Below are 7,196 nucleotides of genomic sequence, written 5' to 3' on the forward strand. Positions count from 1 at the left end.
AATAAATATTTAAATAAATAAATGGTCTGACTGATAACTCACTCTCCTCTTTTACAGTCACTTTAATCCCAACTTACAAAAGAAAGTTCTACCTCTCTCCATCTCACATCTCAAAATGGTTGAAAACCAAACGAAAAGACAATTTAATGATTCTCTTAATCAGGAGAATGTAGTTTCATGTACATCCTCTTCAATGAAGAGATGAATTTACTGTCTTTCTTACATTTTTTGTACTAATCATCTGTTTTCATACAGCTATACCATTTGAGCAGCTGCAGGTTTTAACAATTATAGTGAAAATTCAATGCCAGAGAAACATTTTTTAAGCTAATAACCTCAGTGTCACAGAATAATATATGTAATTTGTAATTTCAATTTACAAAATCTTTCGCCATTACAGTTAACTTTACTTGAGTGAATGTATCAGTCAGGATTGTCAAGAACCACAGATAATTTTATAAAAAGAAGTTTAGTTTCAGAAATTGGCCCATGTATTTATAGGGGCAGGCAGGTTTGAAGTCTGCAGGGCAGTCTGGCAAGAGCTAGACAGAATTTCTTATTCGGGAAACATTAATTATTGCTCTGAGGACCTTCACATGGTTGGATAAATTGCTACCCAGTCATCAAGGGTAATAATTGCCTTTACATCAAGTCAACTGTCTGTGGATACTAACCACACCTATGAAATCCTGCACAACTCTTGACTAATGTTTGATTGAATAACTGGATGTTCCAGCCTAGTCAAGCTGACACAGAAAACTGACCATCACAGTGAGTAGCAACAGAAGTGCAAAATAGGATTCATTAGGACCAAATTCTATAAGAGAAGTGGGATGAAAAAAATTTTTCATGATTAAAATAAACAATGCAATATTATTTAATGTTAAAAACACCAAGGTTTGCAAGGCAAGACTGCTACTTGAGCAGAAGTTCTTGTGCCATTTATTTTAATTTTTTTATTTTTATATTCCCCATACAATTGCAACCCCCTTATTTTGACCCCAATCCCTCCCCTCCCCACCCCCCACCCCTTATGGAGTATCTCTGGTTCATAGATGTCTGCCGACTATGATTTTCACTTTCTTATAGTTATTCATTTTCCTGGTCCCTTATTTAAGTTTTCTAGATTCCTGCTATGAGTGAGACCATCCGGTATTTTTCTTTTTCTTTCTGGCTTATTTCGCTGAGCATGATCCCTTCCAGCGCCATCCATGTTGCTGCAAATTGCATGTGTTTATCTTTTTTGAATGCTGAGTAATATTCCATGGTATATATGTACCACATCTTCTTGATCCAGTCATCTATTTTGGGGCATTTGGGTTATTTCCAAAGCTTAGCTATTGTAAACAGTGCTGCTATAAACATAGGGGTGCAGGTGCTCTTTGTAGTTGATGTTTCTGTGTCCTTTGGGTAAATACCTAGGAGTGGAATTGCTGCATCATATGGAAGCTCTATCTTTAGTAGGTCAAGAAATCTCCACACAGCTCTCCATAGTGGTTGGACCAGTTTGCACTCCCACCAACAGTGCAGGAGAGTTCCTTTTTCTCCACAACCTTGCCAACATTTGTTGTTGCTAGTTTTTTTAATATGTGCCATTCTCACTGGTGTTAGATGGTATCTCATGGTAGTTTTGATTTGCATTTCCCTGATTACAAGTGATGTTGAACATTTTTTCATATGCCTGTTGGCCATCATCACACTCCCAGATTTCAAACTATACTACAAAGCCATAATCATCAAAACTGCATGGTATTGGAACAAGAACAAACACACAGACCAATGGAAGTGAATAGAAAATACAGAAACAAACCCACAGATTTATGGTCAACTAATCTTTGACAAAGGAGCAAAGAATATGCATCGGAGCAAAGAAAGTTTGTTCAATAAATGGTGCTGGGAAAACTGGGTCGCTACATGCAAAAGAATGAAGCTTGACCACTACTTCATACCATACACAAAAACCAACTCAAATGGATTAAAGAACTAAACATAAGACCTGAAACCATAAAATACATAGAAGGAAATATAGGCGAAACACTACAGGATATGCACATCAAAGACATCTTTACAGACACATCACCCAAAGCAGTGATAGAGAAGGCAAAGATAAACAGCTGGGACTACATCAAATTAAAGAGCTTCTGCACAGCAAAAAAGACAATAACAAAACTAAGAGAAACCCCACCAACTGGGAGAACACCAAATCTTTTTAAAAGGGTGCTTCAAATATATATTACATCACTTGCAAATTTTTTAATTATGATGAAAAAATTTGTATGTCAACATAAAAGTCTTGATTCAACATTTCTTTGGGGTCATGCAAGCAAAATTTTTGAAAATAAGCTCTAAGGCAACAAGAGTGTAGTTGTTAAACTTATAAACTCATCCAATTTATTGTAGACACATAGCTGTGTGCATTTAGGAAAGTTACTTAAAGTTCTCGGGTGAGGGGGGTCTTCTTGTTTTGAGATATTATATAAACAGCACTTATTTCATCCAGTTTGGGAGAAAAGCAACTGTGGTCATATTTGCAAAGCACTTAGCATTGTTCCTGACATAGAATAACTCCTCAAAAAATACATATAGGTATTGTTCAGCTAGTATCCTTTGCAGAATATAATCCGTCATGACCTCTCATGCAGGCACTCACAGTCCCTTGCCTGTCCCACCAGACTCATCTTTACCTGGTCCTCCTTCCAAGTCCATCCCCAAGGTTCTCTGGGTAAAAATATTAAGACTGGTCCCTAATCATAACCCCAGTTAAGACTGTGTAGCGTCTCCAATATTTGTCCAAAGAGTGTTCTAGCCTTGGAGTTCCCATTTTCCTTACACTCACATTGGACATTAGTTCTCTCTCCTGACCAGACTCCTACCCCAGACACCTAAGAAGGGGACCTCTTCTTAACAGTTGTTCATATTCCTTGGAAGACTTTTAGTCCTCATGAGCTCAAGTTCCTTTGCAGATCTACTCAATTATGACGTAGCTTCCTCAGTGTAAAAACAAGTTTTTTTCCAGCTCAAATGATTTTGTTTGTCTAGAGGTATTAATGCCTTCAAGTAACATGCAGCAAGCAACCCTTCCAATTCAACTGTAATCTTTGCAGACTGGGGGACATTACTTGGGCGAACCCTTTCTAGGTAATTCCAGTTCTGTAAACTTCTTGGGGCTGCTGCTCCCTCATAGGTCAAATTATCCTTCTTAAATCTCCTACCTGTAAAAATAAAAAATTATTGAACTGTCCAACTGTTTTCTGGAATTTTGCCGATTCAACCTAGCTGATAATAGCAATGATATTAAATTATTTCTCTAAATTTAAGCCTGTGAATTTTTGTCAAGTTGAGCCCAGGAAATTGTCCTCGTCAAGACAGAAAACATAAAAACGATCATATTACTCTTTCCACACAATAAATTATGTTTGATCAAAGATTTCTTTCAATCTGATCTTCACAAAGCATGGGATTTCCAGATCACTCTTGCTCATTCCCCATTTAAGTTTTAAAGTTAAATCATTTCAAAAAAATCATTGAAGTAGAGGCCTCCCTGGTGGCGCAAGGGGTTAAGACGCAGCCTATGAAGCTATCTGCAGCCACTGAAGCACAAGTTCAATCCCCAGCCAGGGAAGAGAACCACATGGCACAGCAGACCTCTCCTGACTCGCCTGTGGCTCCCCTCAGCAGTGTATTTCAGTCAATCTGCCTGTTCTGTTCCCTACTCTGTCTCTGGTGGGTCCTCTCACCCTCCACACCTCTGGCCTGTACCCCAGTTCTTGTATGCATAAACAAATAAATCTTTTTTAAAAAATCATTGAAGGGCCTCCCCCGATGGCGCAGCGGTTGAGCACTGGGCTGCAAGGCTGCCCACAGCCTCTGCAGCGCTGGTTTGTTCCCAGGCCGCCGGCGGGAGTCCCACAAAAAAATAAATAAATAAAATAAAATAATAAATAAAAAAAATCATTGAAGTAATAAGCAATAATGTACTGGGAACACACTGATGAGAAACTGAACAAGGTAGAAGGTAGGAGGTGGCAGGGGGAGGGAAGGGAAGGTTTCCTTTCTGTCTTCGACAGACAACCTTTGTTGAAGTTTTTTGCCTCTTTCTCACAGAACAAAAAAAATGTTCACCTCCCCAGCTCTACCACACACATACACACACACAGACACACAGACACACACACACACAAACACACACACACAAACACAAGCCCGCATGTTAAAAATACAGGAGAGTAAAAGCAAATCCAAAATGTGATTTTGTGGCTTTAAATATTTTACAGACTTTTGCACTAATTACCCAAAAACCTTCATTTCCTTAGGTCAGGAAAGAGAACAAGAGGTTTTCTGAGCAGGCTGAGTTGGCCTCACACCCCAGATGCCCCTCCACCTTAACGACATTTCCAAGCTCCTTTCACTTAAGCTGACAAGACAGGCCTCCTTCCGCATGTGTCCTTTAGATGGCAGCATGCTCTCTAAACTTCTTTTTTTCCCCGTTACACAATTCTCACAATTACAAAAGATTTTTAAGATGGAATTTTCTGAAGGTGTGTTGAGAAGTTGAAGAAGTTGAGAGAAGAGGACAGCATCACCGAGGGTGAAGATGTGGAGAAGGGAGAAGTCAGGAGTTGTTGTGGAATCAAAGGTCTCCTGCTACCACATCTGTGCCGGCTCAGGATCCATGTGGACTGTCGCCTCAGATCCTGCTCTTTCTAGCTGAGTTCTTAACAACAAAACGTGTTCATTCACACAGTTATTCAATATATGTGTATGGACATCCTACTGGGAGTCAGATACAATAGAGCAGTAAACAGTGCTACGTAGGAGAATCCTACTACACCGTGGTGCTATCTAGTCATATGGGGATGGCACTAGAGAGAGTACTATCACAGGGGCTGCTCCTGGCACATGAGCTTTGCATCCAGGGGCTGACCTGCACCCCCTGACTTCTCGCACCACCCAAGCAGGAAGGGCCTATGCATGAGGAGTGCCCTAGTCTGAACTCTACTTCTGACATCTTGAGCAAGGGGGCTGTTGGGAAGCGGGCAGAGCTGAACAGCCACTTTGTGAGCCTTAAAAAAGAGCCATATTTTTAGTAGACTGAGGAACCTCCAGACAGCACACTATTTATAATAGGTAAAACCTGGAAACAACCAAAATGCCCCAAAATAGATAACTGGATCAAGAAGATGTGGCATATATACACAATGGAATATTATTCAGCAATCAAAAAAGGTAAACTCATGCCATTTGCAGCAACATGGATGGAACTAGAAGGAATTATGCTCAGTGAAATAAGTCAGAAGGAAAAAGAAAAATATCAGATGGTTTCACTTATAGGAAGAATATAGGACAATCAAATAAGACATCAAGGGGAAAAAAATAGCAATACAAAACACAACACAACAAAACAAAACAAAACAAAAGGACAATTATAAACCAGAGACATCCTGCAGGGGAGGAGGAGGGAGAGGAATAGGAGGGAGAGGGGGTGTGTGGTGATGGTGCATGGGTGCAGTGTTGAAGGAAATTCTATGGGGACTACACCTGAGGCGGAGGGGGGTGGCAAACATTGTTTAAAAATGAACAATTATGTAAAATTGGGCCTCCCCTGGTGGCACAGCAGTTGAACGCTGGGCTGCAAAGCTGCCTGCAGCCTCTGCAGCGCTGGTTGGATCCCCGGCCACCGGCCACGGGGGAGTGTCCCACATGGCGCTCAGACCTCTCCTGCCGCGCCCGCTGCTCCCCTCAGCAGTGTATTTCGTCCATCTGCCTGTTCTGCTCCCCGCTCTGGCTCTGGTGAATTCTCTCACCCTCCCGCGCTTCTGACTGTACCCAGTGCTTGTATAAATAAATAAATAAATCTTTAAAAAAAAAAAAAAAGAACAATTATGTAAAATATATATAAATTTTAAAAATTAAAAAATAAAAATAAATTAAAAAGCCATACACATGGGCTTGAACAATGCTTTTTGTTGGGGCTGCTGCAAAAGGCAGCTGCCCCCCTTGGCTGGCCTTATTTCACCTTTGCCACACCCAGGTGACCCCTGCAGCTGTAATTCCACATTGCACCCTCTATGGGTACCTGGAACTAGACCTTCTTCTACTCCCTCTACACTGCTAGTTCTCTCTTACCCAATACCTGGTTGGCTAAAATAATGGTTTTTCTACTTTGCTGCATCAAAAAGGATGTTTTATTTGCATTTGTGGCTGGTGTCTGGACCCTGAACAAGTGAGAAAGGTTCTGATCCAGTGACAGTTTTTAGACCTTTGGCCCAATAACACTGGTAGAGATAGTAGGACAGGAGAACTGTCTAGTTTTTACCTGACTATAGACACTAAAGATAGGGAGGACAATAAAACAATGAAAAAGTAAATAAAGACACAAAATAGGAATATAGAAATGGTAGAACTGAGGAAAGACAGAACAGGGTAAAGGAGTTAGAAAGCTCTTCCTACGACATTCTTCTTCATTTAATATCATTTACCCAGTTTCCAAGAGGCCTAAAAATGTCTTCAATGCCTTTCCCTTCTTTGCTTCCTTTGTTCCCCCATATCTGAGCAGTTGCCAAGAATTTCTATCAATTCTACTCCCATAGGATCTTTAAAACTTTAGTGTCACTACCTTCATTTATGCTGTTGCTTCTCCTTAAATCTATTTCCTACAGCAACTATTATTTTATTTAAGAAGTTTCTGATATTAGTCCTTGCTCAAAAACTTTGATCTTTAATAACAGTTAAACTGGCCTCCCTGGTGGCGTAGGGATTAAAGTTTCAGTCTGGCAGCCACTGTGGCGTAAGTTCGACCCCTGACCAGGGAGATGACCCACATGGCACAGCAGACCTCTCCTGTCTCACCCACTGCTCCCCTCAGCAGTGTATTTCACTAGATCTACCTGTTCTGTTCCCCACTCTCTCTGGTGAATCCTCTCACCCACCGCACCTCTGGCCTACACACCAGTTCTTCTATAAATAAATAAATAGATAAATAAATAAATAACACGTAAGCTCCTTAGCCCAGAATTCACATTCTCCTTCAATTTATCCCAGTTGATCTTTTCTAGCTCTCACCTCCCCTTTCTCCCATCCACAGCTGCATATAATCCAAACTCTTGAGAGGTGCTTCTTTCTCCCTTCCCTCCACGGTGATCGACACCTTGGTCACAGAATCTTGGAGGGGTACCACATTCCCCAGCCCCCGCTGG

Source organism: Talpa occidentalis, unplaced genomic scaffold (assembly GCF_014898055.3).
Source record: "Talpa occidentalis isolate TD23 unplaced genomic scaffold, MPIMG_talOcc4v2.1 talOcc4.16, whole genome shotgun sequence".
Lineage (NCBI taxonomy): Eukaryota > Metazoa > Chordata > Mammalia > Eulipotyphla > Talpidae > Talpa > Talpa occidentalis.